Here is a 16,431-nt window from a genome sequence, read left to right as displayed (position 1 = left end):
CACAGCATTTTCTCACCTTTCCTAGTTGAATTCACTCACGTGTCTCACCTTTCCTGAGTATAAAATCATAAATTCCATTTGAAGGAAGCCACTAAGAATAAAGTCAAGGCTGGAGAATTTTTATTATGAACTGAGTAACTAAGTGAATGCCTTGAAAGTGACATGATAATAACAGCTAACATTTTTAAAAACGCTTTAAATGCATTAACTGTTTTAGTTTTTACAACTCTGATAGACGCTATTTTATTTTTCCCATTTCATGGGTGGATAAACTGAGACCCAAAGAGGTTAAGTAACTTGCTCAACATCGCACAACTATTAAGTGTCAAATACTATTTATTAAGTGGCAGATTTGTACTGAAGCCCAGGAAGTTTGCCTCAAGAACCTAATGGACACAGACAATAGTGTGGTGAAGGCCTGGGGGGAGGGGGGAGTATGGGGGGAAGGAGTCAATGGGGGAAAACAAGGAGACATCTGTAATACTTTCAACAACAAAGATAAAGTTTTTTAAAAGAACCTATGCTCTTAAACACAGCACTATATTGTTTTCCCAAAGCATTACATAGCAATTTATTATGTACTACTAAAAAAAAAAATCTACCATGATTGTAATCAGTCTTCTCCAGGCTAGATTTTAAAACTCTGAAATCCACAAAGGTATTCTGTTTTGAATTTAGATCCTTAAATGCTCACGAAGAGTTGTCTTCTCCTTTGCAGCCTCCCTAATTGAGGTTCCTGTGCTCACAGACACTTCTGCTTGTGCTAAGCCACGCTAGACAACCTTCGCTAAGCTGCAGCCACAGTCTCACTGCACGGACCCATACACACGGTCTGCAAAGGGCAGTTGGAGATAAGCACCTGCTGCATCGACAAGCACCTGAAGCTGTAATGAAAACTGTAGTTGTCTATTGCCTCCTTGGGTTTTTGTCATTAGGTAGTTAGGATGCTTTTGAGTACTGGCTCTCACAAAAGGGTGATTTGAGAGCCGTAGGTACCTCCTGGTAAATGGACTTCATCAGTACGTGGAAAAGTTTGCAGCCCCATAGAAGGTGCAGCAGAAAATAACTGAAGGTGAACTGGGAGTCTGCATTCATTCACCCGACTCATGGTAGATTTCTTGTCCGATATTCTAAACAGCCCAACAGTCAGGCTTTTAAATGAATGCGATGCTGAGGGCAGAAAAAATAAGAAATTCGGCGAATGTTCTTCACTGTGAGAAACAGATAAAAATCACTTATATGAAATGCTGAAAAGTGATGTGATATGTAATGTTTTCAAGACGGTAATCAATCAATACATACTGTTGACTGGCCAATTTGTAAATTCGTTAACCTAACAATGGTTCAACTTTTATCCCGATTTTATAGGCAAGAAAACTGAAAGTTGGGTAAGAATATCAGGGAAAGAAATTGGCAACTCTCAAATTGAAATTCTCTATTCCAACTTACCGATTCTAAAAGACATTAATGGTAAAAATATATATTATATGTAAAGTACATAAGATAATATATAGTATTAAACTATATTTACTTAGTGTCAAAATATTGTCTAAAAAGATGTATAGCTTGCCTACACACTGATCACCATAAAATCCCATTCTGAATTCCTACCTCACAAGTGCAAATGATTTTTTTTTTAGTGGCATTCTTTTCATGTGATATTAAAAACATCCTACTCCTCCCTTTGAAAAGGAACTCTTGAGGATGCCAAATTAATTTTGGAGATGACTTTTCATCTTATTTAAGCCAAGATATTTTTTCTCCTTTGCTATTTTAACTAAATTGAATTCTTAGAAATGAAAAAAAAAATAGTAACAAGTATATTCCTAGAGTAGAATAGCCTTTCATAATTGAAAGAATTACATCAATCCTTTAATGTTATCCAATCTTGGCTTTTCATGTTTCCTTAAGAAAAAAATACCACATATTCATATCACGTTGCCAGCACTGGATGCGTCATCTCTTTGGATTTCTGATTTGGCTGATAGGATTTTTCATGACTTAAAACAGTTTTAAAAGCAATTTCTAGTAACTTCACAAGTGTGGCTACGGCGAAGCTGAAGCAATTCTACCTGACAGAATTTCCAAATACTACATAATCACTCTTGAGGTTTAGTTGAAATGACCAGACACTGAATCCAACTATTTTTGTAAAAACTGCTTAATGGAAAAAACATCGACTTTTTGTAATTTTTACAACACAGTAATTAGCGCTGAGTTTATCTGAAAAAAAATTTAAATATTTTTGGAAGAATTACTTGTATATTTCTAAGTGAGTTCTTTCTTTTCTTCTTATCATCCATAAATATTTATTAAGCTGTATTATGTGCAGAAAAAGACTTAATATTAGTAGTACAAGGTTTCAAATAAACCAATCTCTACCCTCATGGACCTTTCACAAAAAAATCTGCATGAACAAAAAATATCAGTACACAGTGCTAACACAGGGAGAAGGGACATTTCCACTAGGCCTCAATGAATGAGGAAGTCACCCTCCAAAGAAAGAGAATTTCATGCAGAGGAATCGACGTGAAGACAGGCATGGTGATTAAAATGCACAGTATGTTTAGAAAGGGAAGATGTGCTGTGTGGAGAGGCGGGAGGGATGGGAGACGAGATTTAAGCGGTACGTTGATAAAGAATTCCTCAGGGTCTTGGATGTCATGCAATGAAGACCATATTTTACCTCGTAGGGAAGGGAAATCTAACAAAATCCTTTCAATTTTTCCTTTCACTTCGTCATATTCATTCATTACTATGAAAAATAACAAAGGAGTGTTATTTTTTTAAATAAGTACAAATCGCTCTAATACTACAAACATCTTCATTTTTGCTTTAGTCTGTTGACAGGCATACCTTCTCACTGCTACTCTGTACTCCATGTACATATACAATTTTGAAGGATTTGAGTTTTATACTTAACATCATATTAGAAACGCTTCCATCCTTCCACAGGCGACCAGGGTTTTTCAGGAATGGGAATAACTCAGCCACACCCTTTCTTCAGAAAAGTAATTCTCAGTGTGGCAGGATGAATGGAACACAGGAAAGGAAAGACTTAAAGCAAGTGGCTTCTTTTGGAAGCGGCTGCAGCAGTCCAGGCAAGTGATGCTCATGGCCCCAAAACAGAACAAGTGCAAGGACAGAGGGGGGAAGAACAGTGAGTAGGGTCCACATTTAACAGGTAAAACCACAGCATGTGGCCAAGGGATGAACTGCACAGGAAGAGAGGATGGTGTCCGGCATCAGTGACACGCTGGGCCTGTCTCTCTAAACAAGGAACCGGAAAGGGGGACAGGGTAGTGACAGTGTCGGTTTAGCCTCAAGTCGAAGGCACCTATATGACATCCAACTGAAGCCATGTGGGAGGAAGTTGGAAGCCAACGATCCTAACTCAGAAGAGAAAGAGCAGCGCTCATCGCTGGAGCAGTTGATAAAGATGCCATGGTGTGATGGTGCCTTCAGGGAGCGTGTGTTCAGGAACAAACGCTGGTGACTTTCTTTCAGTGTTCGCTCCATCCGTGTGCCCATGTGCCAGTTCAATTCGAATTTATTTTGATGCACATCAAACACCTCCCTTCAAAGCTCTCAAATTGTCACCGAGGAAAGGTACCTTCCAAGGAAATCAACATCTGTTTTGATGATGTCTGTTATAAGCCTGTGCACTGCATTTCCTGACCCGGTGTGGTTTTACTCACAGTTATACCAAACCACAGGGCTCCTCTGAAGGACTGGTGCAATTATTAGCTGTGATAGCATCAGCGAGAAGAGCGCCTTATAGCACATTTCACAGAAGACGCGCTGGGTGCTGCCTTACAAACACAGGCTTAGGTACGTGATCGGTATCTGACTCCTCTAAGCTAGAAAGCACTTAAAGAGCTTTCTAATGATGGTCTTCAGGGAGGGTACAGGACTGGTTCTTTTCTTAGTCACGTCCGCCTCCCAAAAGCAGTGCCCAGGATTTAGGTGACCGTTAGGAAACCCTATAGTTCTCAAGGGTGCCTCGTGGTAAACAGTAGAGGTGACTTAATTTCTAACCAGACAAATGCTCTTTTAGAATGAATTTTTCCCTTTGCCAAGCACGGATGGCTACTTCTAAGGAAATATTCCATGCATGGCTAACAACCTCCAAAACAGCAATGCCAGCATCTGGTATTTTGCTACAATCACGTGCTTTATAATTTCTTTAAATGTGTCTCTCAATACTCCTCTACCTGAAAGCCTTTAACAAAGACTCAAAGACACTTATACCAACAGCTGTACATCTCTCTTCCATAGCTGAGAGCCTGGGCACCCGCCTCCTGCATAACAAAGAGGCCCTCGCCCCCCACCCGGCTGGAGGAAGGGGTGCAGAGGAAAAGTCTAGTTAAGTCTCCATGAAGCACATATTAAAAATCCTCTTTCGCCCTTAACACCGCTTTGGGAACCTTGCTTTTTTCCTCTCCCTTAGCTGAGAACATGAGCCCATTCCTGATCCACGTGGTTACTACTTTCTGCTACCTCTCATGGTCAAAATTCAATGCAGACCCAGAAGGTGCTTTCCTGTCACTGCGCACAAGGGCGCCTTTCAACCCAAACTCAATTCAGGATCGGCACAGCCTCTCTAAGGAAAACTGTGAAGACGCAAGAGTCAAAGAAAAGTTGCAAAAAAAACGTTGAATGCATTTGGTCGTGGTTACTTTAATAGCTAATACATTTCCAGATTACCCCACTTGTTCCTTTATAGGCTGGCTGGGCTTCTGTGAGTTCTTCTGTTTGGTTCCTCACTTGAACTACCTGGCATGTCTACTACCAGGGCTGCAGCCACCAGCAAGGGCATTCGGGAGCAACAACACCCTGCAAATCACTTTTGCATCATCCCGGGCCAGGCTTGCCCTTGCTGGAGCAAGTGGGGGAGGGGAGGAGGGGGCCAAGTGTCACCCCTGCAGTCTGCTAACAGCAGATTTGAATCCTGAATCTGCTGCTGCCACTGTGGGCGCTTTGATGTGTCCCCACTGCAGCTTAAAGTTATCCCTTTCAGCAATGGGACCGCTCTCCGGCCACCAAAACTGACCACCTGCGAGCCCTAACAGCTGAAAGAAATATCACTGAAAATAAACTGTCAAGGGCAGCAGGTGTGGCTTTGGGAGCCAAGGATGGAGCTTCCAGGTTACCACAGCACTGCTCCCATCCTCAGGTCTCTCTCCTGTCCTCTCCCTCCAGACCAGCTCCCTGTCCCTGCGGTTCCTGCTGGATCGGCCTTAGGCAGGAGCTGAGCCATTACTAAGGACAGTCAGAGTCAGTGGGTGAAGAGAAAGAGACTTGGACCCGGGGAACACGACATGTTTAGACAACATGGGGTTTTTTAAGGATTCAGAGACTATGCTGACTCCACATCCTGAAAGGCGAGGCAACTGAAGAGTGAATGCAACCATCATGGTTTGCTGCTGCTCAGATCAGCACGCAAATATTTCCTGGGCACCTCCGATGTGGTGAGACCTAGGCCCTAGGCTGCGGGTGAGGCGGCAAAGAGGAGGGTGAAGCAGACTCAGACAGCTGTTAGCAAAGCTCAGTGTGCAAGAGAGATGTCTTCGGTGAGTTTCTTGGGCTCAATATCCCCAGCCATTCTGACTCATCAAGTCTGCATCTGCAACTTTAATGCATAGTCCAGGTGATTCAGGTGAGGCGGTCCTGGAGCCAGAGCACTTTGGAGGAACACTCTGACTCCTGCCCTCGAGCAGTCTGCAACTAGACGGAGAGATGGCAACCGCCCAAAAGTAATGCACAGCCATATATTCTTTTATGATGCCGCTCCACATGTTATATGAGTTCATAAAGAGCGGTAGGTGGGCAGTGGAGTCGTGAGCATTCGGGGAAGGCTTTGCGAACGAGAGCTGGGCTTAGAGGTCAGGCAGAACTTGGATAGGAGGGGACAGCCCCATGCAGTCATCTTAGCCAAACCTTCCGATTCAGGGTGCCAAGGTGGCTACACCATTCAGCCTAAATGATGATGAAGACACGGGACAGAAGGCTGCTGTTGAACAAGTAGAGAGGCTTCCTATGCTGATGGCAGGAAGGATAGTGTCACCAGGAGGATCATAAAACTGGCATTTCCAGATAACACTGTTTGCATTTTCATTCTGTAGCATTCATGTGGTTTCCTGCACTTCATAATTTAACATTTGAAGAGGAAAAAAAAATGCTGTTATGAAACCCAAATAACGCACCACTCTGAGGCATACAGCCAGCTGCTAACAAGTGACATCTGAGCATCATTTAAAGTGTCACCCGCAGCTCTGCTTCAGAAAAGGAATGTTTAGTAAGAAAGGAAAATAAGTCCTGATCAATGTGAAGCAAGGTTTGGGGCTCTACAGGGTTCAAGAACTAGCAGGTAACCCATAACACGGCGAGGAGAACACAGAAGGAAAAAGTTAGATCCCTGACAGAAAAGAAGGGACAGTAATTCGAAACAAGCCTATCCCATTATTCGAATATTACATTCATATAACACTGTACTACAAGGAATAAATTATTAACCGTAGACAGTGCAAGGCCTGCTTGACCAAGTGGCTGGTTCACAAGATGGGTGCCAACAGGCAGAAGGGACCCTAGGGGCCTGACCCTTTCCTCCACACTGGATGACCTAATAAGCCCTTCTGCAAATGATGACCTGCTAGGGGCACACAGTAAGTTCTGGTGAGCAAAAATCAAAATGTATAATTATTTAATTAATTTCACTAGAGTGGACTTTTGACTTTTTAATTTGCATGAGACTGTGGTGATGATGGAGGTGTGTCCTCGTGTTTTTAGAGGTGACTCATTCCAAGAGGATGAGGAAGTTGTCCGAGGTCACCAAAATAAGTGGGCAGAACTGGGCTTCCATCTGAGGACTCTGTTTCCAAAAAATACAATGAACTAGGCTGACAAAGCTTTCTTGGAAGTCCACGATATTTTGGTGTGTAGTTTGGCATTGTTTATTTATAGTTCGGAGTGTTTAAATTTTACCCCAAACCAAGACTGTCATTCAGGGCCCCGTGTTGAGTTAAAAGGTGCTCAATAAACATTTGTTGAAACTCCCCATGTCTCTCCCTTTGCCCATCCCAATACTTCACTACAGAATCACAAACTTGCCATCAAATTGAATCTATGATCTCTTATATGATGAATACCTTATGCTCTCAGCTAAAATGAAGTATCTAGAAATGCAGTTTGTTTGTTGTGTGTGTGTTTAGTTGTTCATGTTTTTTTCTTCCTCCCTCTCGTTTTGGTCTTTTTCTAATGACAAATGCATTCTACTCAGATCCTATTATTCTGCACATGGGAGAAACAAACATCCATCACTAGAACAACGTTTTCTCAAACATCTGTTGCTTGGGTTGTAGAGAAATAGCCATGCACTTGAATAAGATGTCCTGGGATGCCAAATAAGTGATGACTGATGAAATCGAAGGCTAATGAATGCCAAGTCCTTCGGACGACTCACCCCAAACCACTTGTGTTTCAAGACCAGTTGTGTAGGCTGAAGTCCACGCTTTCTCTCTTGCTCATGGTCTGTAGCAGCACTAGTTTGGAGGCTTCAAAATAAATTCTTTCATTTTGCTCCAATATGCTGCAATAAGACAAAACAAAACACCAAGTCAGAACGAAAATGCCACTTGAAGCAGTTAGTTGATATTCAGGGGGAAACCCCTGGCTGTTGTCAGATGTATATTTTATAACCTCAAACAAGCATATTAATTACCAAAATGAAGCTATCGCACAACTAATCTACATATGGTACCCTAAAATACTGGATGGGGGGAACAAAGCACCCTTGGGTAGGTACTGCATCTTTAAAATTAAAATATGCACTAGTGGGAATGTGCCTGCAAATTTTCCAATTTACTAACTAAAATAAGTACATAAAGAAGGATCCATTATGTTTAAATAATTAAAGATAGTGAAATAAAATTTATCTAGGGTAGAAAATGGAGAAAGTTTTGTCTCAAATTAAAACCCATCTGATTCTGCCCATTCAACTTGGACCGACTGAACTATTGTGAATATTTATAAATAAAACACTATTGGGGTTGAACAAAACAAATAAAGTATGAGAGAAGAAATTTTCCATTTTGCCCTACAAACCAGTAATTGATGGGTTTTCGTTCTGACTCTTGATAAATCTTCATAAAGACCTTCTCCACCCAAGTTGGAAAGCAACATTTACTTAACACACCGAATATGAAATGAATGGTTAAAATATGCATGCCTCTCTACCCCACTCAGAGCAGCTGGCGAAGCCTACGCGCTGGAACCGTGTGTGACAAGGTCGCCCTGGAAAGCTCTCCTCTGCCTTGTGAGCTTAAAGCGCTCGCTTGTCACAGGGTGTCATTCTGGCTTCTGACGCTCAGTCAGTTCCACCCCACTGTTTGTTTTTTGACAATGGCCATTTGAACGCCTGGGAACCGTCTTCAAGAAAATGTCTGCCTCTTTTTTTAGCCTTTTATGAGCCCTTCTTCATCTACTTTGAAAGCCCATCGGAAGGCTGTCACCCAGTTCTCTAACTAAGTGACTGCTTCCTACTTGTAACTCTAAGCTCTGCGCATCTCCAAAGGTCCTGAGGCAACCACCAAAGACCTCACCATCAAATAACCCAGCTGTAAGAGCAGGTCTACTCGAACGTCTCTAGGCTTCTGTGTGAACAACCGATTCCTTGAAAGGCTTCAGTAGCTGCCACCTTACAAACTGCCCAACATGGTCCAAAAGAACTTGCGGGGAGTTGTATGTATCTGCGGTTAAGTTCACAGGGGCACTTAAAAATTTAGAGGCGAAAGCTGCTCTTGGTTAATGTTTAAACAAGCGCGTCCAGATTAAGACCATTATATTTTCAGTCTCGCTGGAAGGGCAGCAGCCTGAAAATGGCAGTCTTTTTTCTTTTCTTGATGCTATCAAACCTCACCGAAAGTGGGGTTGTAACGATTTTATTCGTTTTCTGAGCACTTTTCATGAAATGTAACTCAGCTCCCACTCATATGTGTAACAGTAATGTATTGATACGAATCAACATAAGCCAGGAAGTTCAAAACTGTCTCTAGTTTACCGTTTGGGTAAAAACAGAATTTGGGGAGAGGAGGAAGGCTTAAGCAAGCCCACTACGAGTTACTGGCTGGTATCAACCTCGTTTTACTAAAAATTAATCGCTGCATTTCTCTTATATATTAGCAGTTCTATATCTTGCCATTCTAGAATAGGGAGGGTCTTTGTCATCTAGTTCAAAATTCTTCTGCAAATAAAGCTGCTGGCCCAGAGAGGTGGACGGACCCCTTAAAGTCACACAGTAAGTTAATCTGTGCCTTGACTAGACTCTGGGTTTAATCACTCATGCCCATTGACTCTCACTGGACATAATGTTGCTGAACAGAATGGAATGTGGTGTTGGTTCAAAAAGTTTACCAGAAGCACAGTATGTTTCCCATGATATTGAAAACTCTCTGCTCTTCTGTTTTGCTTTTGCCCTAAAGAAAGAAATTCATATTTGGATTATATTCTTGTCACCAAGTGGAGCAAAATCTATCTGGGAGAGGCAGAATGGCTCCATTATTAGCTCAGGGCCCTTCACTGGCTGCCAAAATCAGATGCCCAGAGGCTTATACTATTTGTAGAGGAGAAAGGAAAAAAAAAGTAAGGACCCATCTAAGTGACAAGATTTTTCATACTTATCCCTGTAGAGGTGAAGGAGTTGGAAGTGATTCATTTGGTGATGCATAGCTGACCCTCAATTACACATAGTCCTACAGAATGAGACCGTTTTTATCAAAAGAAAACCACTGAAAATTCTATACACAACATTTTGAGTAAGAGTTTCAATATACTTCCCGTCTTCAGCAGACTTTTCAGCAGGGCTGCTAATCACCAACAAAACAAACTGGCTTGAGTTGACTCTCCTTTGCCTTCCCACTCCCATTTGCCAGGTGAAGTTATAAATAGAGATGAGACCAAAAGTCCAGAAAGGAGAAAAGAACACCAGGGGGCCTAGAGCATTCACAGATGTGCCTGAGCCCTGAAAGTCAATATATAAACAAGGTTTCACTGCAGAAAGTGCTCTCATCATGTAGTTTATATGAACAAGGGCCCATGTGCACCTTCTCCAAACTCCTTAACCTGCCACAGGGCTCTACAATTCTTCTATCTTTGATATCCGGAATACACCACAATCTATACTCAACTGTCAGAAAAGATGGAAAGGTGACCTCTTGCTGTTTGAAGAGTAAGCTCAGTCTGGCTCTTCAATTTCAGGCTGGGTAATCTCAGTGATTTAACTTTGAGAGAACCTCCAGCGCAGTTTGCAAATGTTCTAATATGTATTCCTATATTCTGAATGTCCTTTATCACATGTAAAGAGTTCTCCCTAAATTTACTCAGCGGTTTTAGCTATTGAAGACGATAGCCACAATGATTTCAGCTTGATTTTTTTAAATGATAAGGGAAATTTTTATAAGCATTTCTGTGATGATTTTCTGAACAGTTACAGGCAGCAGCAGCAAAGTTGCAATAGAAAGTCACTAAGGATTCAAACTGCATTAAGTTTTTAAGGAGGACCTGGGAAGACCAAAACATAACAAGAGCTTTTGAACCATATAAAATATAATGACTATTGTTCTTTTAATTGTTATAACAAATTAAGACTTTCCCATTCTTTGCCTGACAGAAACATAAAAGCACAGAAAGCGAAAGAAATGATCTGCGCACTTTAATCTCGAGACAAATTTAGAATGGCACTGTTGCCAGAAAGGAACTGTCGCTGGTCGTTTAGTCACCCTATCTAGCAGGAGGGGAATGCCCATCACGCAGCACGTTCTTCATCCATTCCCTGGGACACTTTTGCTTTAATTGTTAGGGCTGTGCCCGTAACCAATGGAAACCAAAGGACTGGAAAGAAAAAAAAAATCACAGAAAAGTACAACAAAATCTACTGACATTTGTAAATCTTTCTGCCACAAAAAGCGCCTGTGTTTTATAAAGGCATATGATGCATTGCTAAAGGTATTTTTTGCCATTTAAAAATACCAAACAGTAGTAAGAGCTCCACCACTAGGCTGCCAGGACTTAACCTGCAATTTGGGCAATCAGTGTGGGACGGGATCACTTTGTTTTATGACACAGGAGCAGATGCTACTCATTAACACACAGAAATGTCCAAAACAGAGTTTTTAGAACATGAGTTTGGAAACATAAGTAGAAACAGCTTTGAAGACTATAAGCAAAATAGTATAATGTGATGAAATATGAATGGTTTTGTTTTTAAAAAGAGAGTTTAGGTTAGCTGGTGAACTTCTATGAACCAGCCTCTAAATAACGCATGGATTTGAACAAAAATACGTGCTGAACCTTGCTTTTTGTTTTTGAAAAATAGGGAGAGAGTAGCATATGTCATATATTAAGCCAGTGTGTTTCACGGGATGCTATGATCCATTGTGGAACATTATGTTTTGCCAAAGATAAAAGGAGAGCTAGAAAGGCTGAAATAAATTTGGGAAACACTTTTGAGGGCCATTGATGTATTAACATGTATTGCAAATCTCTAAGAGGGAGGACAGCATGCATTTTGGCCCAAACTATATTTGACCACAGAACACTTTTCCAAAGAAATAAGCAACCAGTAGACGTGTTGACCAGTATCTCAAACTTTTTCATCCCAAGTCCTCTTTACCCTCCTAAAATGTATTGAGAACCCCAAAGAGCTTTTAATTAGGTAGACTATATTTAACAGTATTTATTGTATTAGAAATTAAAACCGAGAATTTAAAAATATATACTAATTCGTGTAGTATAAATAACAATTCATACTACATGTTACATAAAATGGCATATCTTTTTTTATATATATCTTTATTGATTTCAGAGAGAGGAAGGGAGAGGGAGACAGAGATAGAAACATCAATGATGAGAGAGTCATTGATCAGCTGCCTCCTGCACGCCCCTGACTGGGGATCGAGCCCACAACCCGGGCATGTGCCCCGACCAGGAACCGAACCACAATCTCCTGGATCCTTGGTTGATGGTCAACCCCTGAGCCACGCCCAGTCGGGCAAAATGGCATATCTTTATGGAAAAACGACTACATTTTTCGAAACAAAATGTCTTTCATGCCTGACTTAATAGAAAACAGTTAAATTTTCACATGTGTCTCTAAATTCAATTTGCTGTGAATACTGTTGAAGTACAGGGAGAAAATGGGGCTTCATTTTGAGCTAATTGTGGAAGTTCTTTCATGTTACACTGAAACTTGACAAGGGGGTAGTTTCTTAAAGGCTAAGGCAATTTGGAATCTGAAACATATCAATGAATTCTTTGTAATATTTTATATTAAAATTCATTGGTTTATCTTGCACTTTGGACAGATATTTTACCATGCATGATTCTGTCACACCAGGCCTGGTCACCTAGAAAATAATTCTAATTCACTGGGTTATGCAGATCTTCCAAATGAAGACATATTTCATTATACATCATCACACATCACTTAGCCTCTGAGAAACTCCACTATATACTTATGAGAAAATGAGCATAAAATAGGTAAGTAACATTTTAGCACTATTGTAACAATAGTTTTGACCTTGCAGACCACCTCTCACCTGCCCCAAAAGTCTTGGGGGTTCTCAGGGTGAGAACTGCTGACTAAGCAGGCCCTCTAAGTTCTACAATCCCTCTCACAAGTAAAAGCACAGAACTGAATTGCCTTCTTGCCCTTGGCTTATGCAAGATGACTAGCTTTCTAATGACCTTTGGGTTCAACCCCACAAGGGCTGTTTACCCAGGCTGGTTGTGGTCATGACATAAACCATGAGGGGACAGTAGGACAGGGTTAGCTGTGAAGAAAACATTTGTTTACCTGGGTTCTACCAGGTAAGGGTCCGTAAAAGGTATATATTTTAAAGTTCTTTAGCACATACTTCCTTCCAACCTAGGCTTTAATAATCTAGTAAGGATTTAACTGAAGACAATGAACTTTGTAAGTGCCCTGACAGAGATTTAAAACCCTGTTTCATGAAATTAGTTAATGAAGAAACTACATAGTTATAAACCACTAATTAGTTAAGAACTAAAAACTACTAAACACCACTGGTTAACTTTGGGTATTAATGTACACATGCAATAAGAAGAAGAAGAATAAGAGCTAATATTTGAGTGTTAATCCCTCAAATTACGTTACCTCCTTTAGCCTTACAACCATCCCAGGTGGTGGACACTTTCATTTTCCTGTTTTTAATAACTGAAGAAATCAAAGTGAATGAAGCTAAATAACACTCAAGTGGTTAAATAACTGACAGATGCAGAACTCCAATTCCTATTTGTCTGACACCAAAGATTCTCTCTTAACTCCCTATGTTGCCTTATTTCCAACTAACTGTTTTGATCTTCACTGATCCTGATTCTTCCTCTGATATTTTCAGTAGTCCCCCCTTTATTATCCACAGGGGATACATTCCAAGACCCCTAATGGATGCCTGAAACCACAGATAGTACCAAGCCCTATATATATCATGTATTTTCCTATACATACATACCTATGAAAATTTAGTTTATAAATTAGGCACAGTAGTAGGTTAACAATAACCAACAATAAAATAGAACAATTATAACACTATACTGCAATAAGAGTTACATGGCCCTGGCCAGTGTGGCTCAGTTGATTCAAGTGTCGTCCTGAACACTGAAAGGTTTTGGGTTTAATCCCGGGTCAGGGCTCATACCCAGGTTTCGGGTTCAATCCCCGGTCCAGGCGCATACGGGAAGCAACTGACCGATGTTCCTCTCTCACACTGATGTTTCTTTCTCTCTCTTTCTCTTTCTCTCTCTCTCTCTCTCTCCCCCCCCCTCTCTCTCCTCCCCTTCCACTTTCTCTAGAACCAATGGGGGGAAAAGTTATATGACTATGGTCTCTTTCTCACAAAACACCCTATCGTACTCTACTCACCCTTCCTGTGATGATGTGAGACGACCAAATGCCAAACCTACTCCTGAATCTGCGTAGTCATCCCTCACCTGCAGTAAGTGGCTTGGTGTCACTCATTTAGGAAATCCCTTGCTGAAGTCTTCCACCCACAAGTTTAAAGCCTTTTCCATCTTAACTGAGCATTTATCACGCACTATGCCGTTAAGTTTTGCAGTTTGAGGTGCGACAGCAAAACTAGCAGGAATATATTTTTCCTTCTTCACAATTTCACGGATAGAAGATTCCTTCTTCTCATAGATCTTAGCAACCTCAGCATGTTTTTCTTTCCTTAATAAGTAAAGAACTTTTACCTTTTCACCGAAAGGAAGCACTTTATGGCTTCTCTTTGGTATATCTGAATTGCCAGTTTCCCTACTCTGTGCTTAGAGGCCATTGTGGAGTAAAATAAGGGTTCCTTGAACACAAGCACTGGGATACATCGACAGTTGAGCTGATAACTGAAGGGGCTAGTAAGTGACTAAAGGGGGGATTACAGATGGTGGAGACGTTGGACAAAGGGGTGATTCACATCCAGGGCAGGGCAGGAAAAGACAATGAGAGATTTCACCACCCTCCTCAGGATTGCGTGCAATTTAAAATTTATAAATTGTTTATTTCTGGAATTTTCGATTTAATATTTCCCAACCACGACTGACCCCAAGTAACTGAAACCACAGAAATAAAACCTGGATAAGGGGTAACGACTGTATTTCAAAGTGAGGAGCTGTTTAGTGAGCTGGTTGAGAGCCCACCCTAATAAATGTATATGCAGGAAGACCCACCCCCCAAAGCAACACAAAAAGAAGTCTCTCTCTAAAGCTACATATGCTGGGTGCTGTGAAGCCCAATCTTTTGATCCTTAAAAGGCGACGAGGTAGGAGCACTGGTAACCATGTTCTGGAAACAAAACCCAAGGTACCCTCAGCCTATATGCCCTCTTTCTTTTCTCTGAAAGCACATTTATGCAACAAGGGCACTGAGACGGCCTGTCATCTGTGAGGCACTGCAGCAAGGCAAGGAGGTCGCATTAATTAGCCTTTCAAGCGCTTTCTAAACCCTGAACTCCCTCAGGTCAGGTTGTTCACACTCCACCTCTGTCCCCTTGCCCATTATTTCTCCCATCTTAATGGCTTCCTTTCTGCTAACTGTGAATCATTCAAAATAAGTTGAATACCTTTCTAGATGTGTCATAATCATTTCTCAACACCCAGCCCAAGACATCTGTCATTCTTGAATCACTCCAGCTCTCCCTGTCCCCAGAGAACCTCTGGGAGGGACTCCCATCAATGTGGGCTCACTTGAGCGCTCCCCAGCTGTGGGCAACATGCTTCATTTCTGTCTCAGCTTTCACAGCTGTTAGTCCATGGCAGGAATCTCAAGATCTGGAGAACCTCTCAAGCACTTCCCACAGTCCTGAGTATAAAATATCATGCTTGTTCCTATTTTTCTACAACTAGGTGGAGACTAAAGGACACAGGCATGTATTTTTATGTTGATTTGATTTTTACACATCTTTCCCTTCAGTCCTAGATTAAACAAAATTAGCAGTGTAATTCAACCAGAAGTTGTAGATATTTCTAAAGAGAATAGTAGTCTATGCAGCAATCAATGGTGTTCACTGGGAAGGAAGCTCCAGGCCAGTTCATGTGACATTCTTCGAGTAGAAAGAATGAAGTCTATCCTAATGTGAACTGATTTTAGAAAAACTCCTATCCAAAAAAAAAAAAAAAAAAGATGGGTCTAGGGTACACCCAGAAAACCACTCATCACGCTCAGCCATGTTTAATGACATTACCTGCGGGTTCATGTGCCATTGAAGTGTTGTGGTACATCTGTTTTCAACATGATTGCCACAAACTGGCACAGAGGTGTTTTTTTTTGTTTTTTTTTTAATATGTCTTTATTGATTTCAGAGAGAGGAAGGGAGAGGGGGAGAGAGATAGAAACATCAATGATGAGAGAGTCATTGATTGGCTGCCTCCTGCATGCCCCCAACTGGGGATCGAGCCCACAACCTGACCAGAAATCGAGCATGTACCCTGACCAGGAATCAAACCACAATCTCCTGGATCATAGGTCGATGCTCAACCCCTGAGCCATGCCAGCTAAACTGGCACAGAGCTTTTTAATGGCTATTTAAAAACCTGTGGACGACAGACTACAGGATACAGGATAATCCAGCTCATTGCATCATAACTAGTCTTTGAAAATTATGCTACATACTTTGTGTAAAATGGTATAACCTAATATCAAGTTGTAATAACAGTAACCCTTCTATACTTTGTCAAACTCGTGAGGCATTTCAGTCTCCCAGAAAACTCTCCTTTCCCTCAGACAAACCAAATAAATTGAAGGCTGTGCACTGGCAAGAGATATGGTCAGGAGCAAGCCTGTTTTTTTAATCACACCAAACTTCTATACAGAAGTTAAGAAAGGAAAGCCACTGTAACAGCTCATATCTAATTACCGTGACAGAC

At 41.3% G+C, this 16,431-nt stretch overlaps 1 protein-coding gene across 1 annotated transcript in view; it reads right to left on the bottom strand.

The window, feature by feature from the left end:
- The window catches only part of ATXN1 (ataxin 1), a 365,190-nt gene that overhangs the window by 264,332 nt on the left and 84,427 nt on the right, over positions 1-16,431 (bottom strand). Inside the window, exon 3 of the mRNA XM_016205295.2 lies at positions 7,463-7,588. The gene's annotated coding sequence lies outside the window, so the exon portion shown is untranslated. The remainder of the gene's footprint in view (positions 1-7,462; positions 7,589-16,431) is intronic.

The sequence above is a fragment of the Miniopterus natalensis genome, chromosome 9 (genome assembly GCF_054644295.1).
Source record: "Miniopterus natalensis isolate mMinNat1 chromosome 9, mMinNat1.hap1, whole genome shotgun sequence".
Taxonomy (NCBI): Eukaryota; Metazoa; Chordata; class Mammalia; order Chiroptera; family Miniopteridae; genus Miniopterus; species Miniopterus natalensis.
The sequence above is the reverse complement of the archived record's forward strand: the minus strand, read 5'-3'. Positions and strand labels throughout refer to the sequence as shown.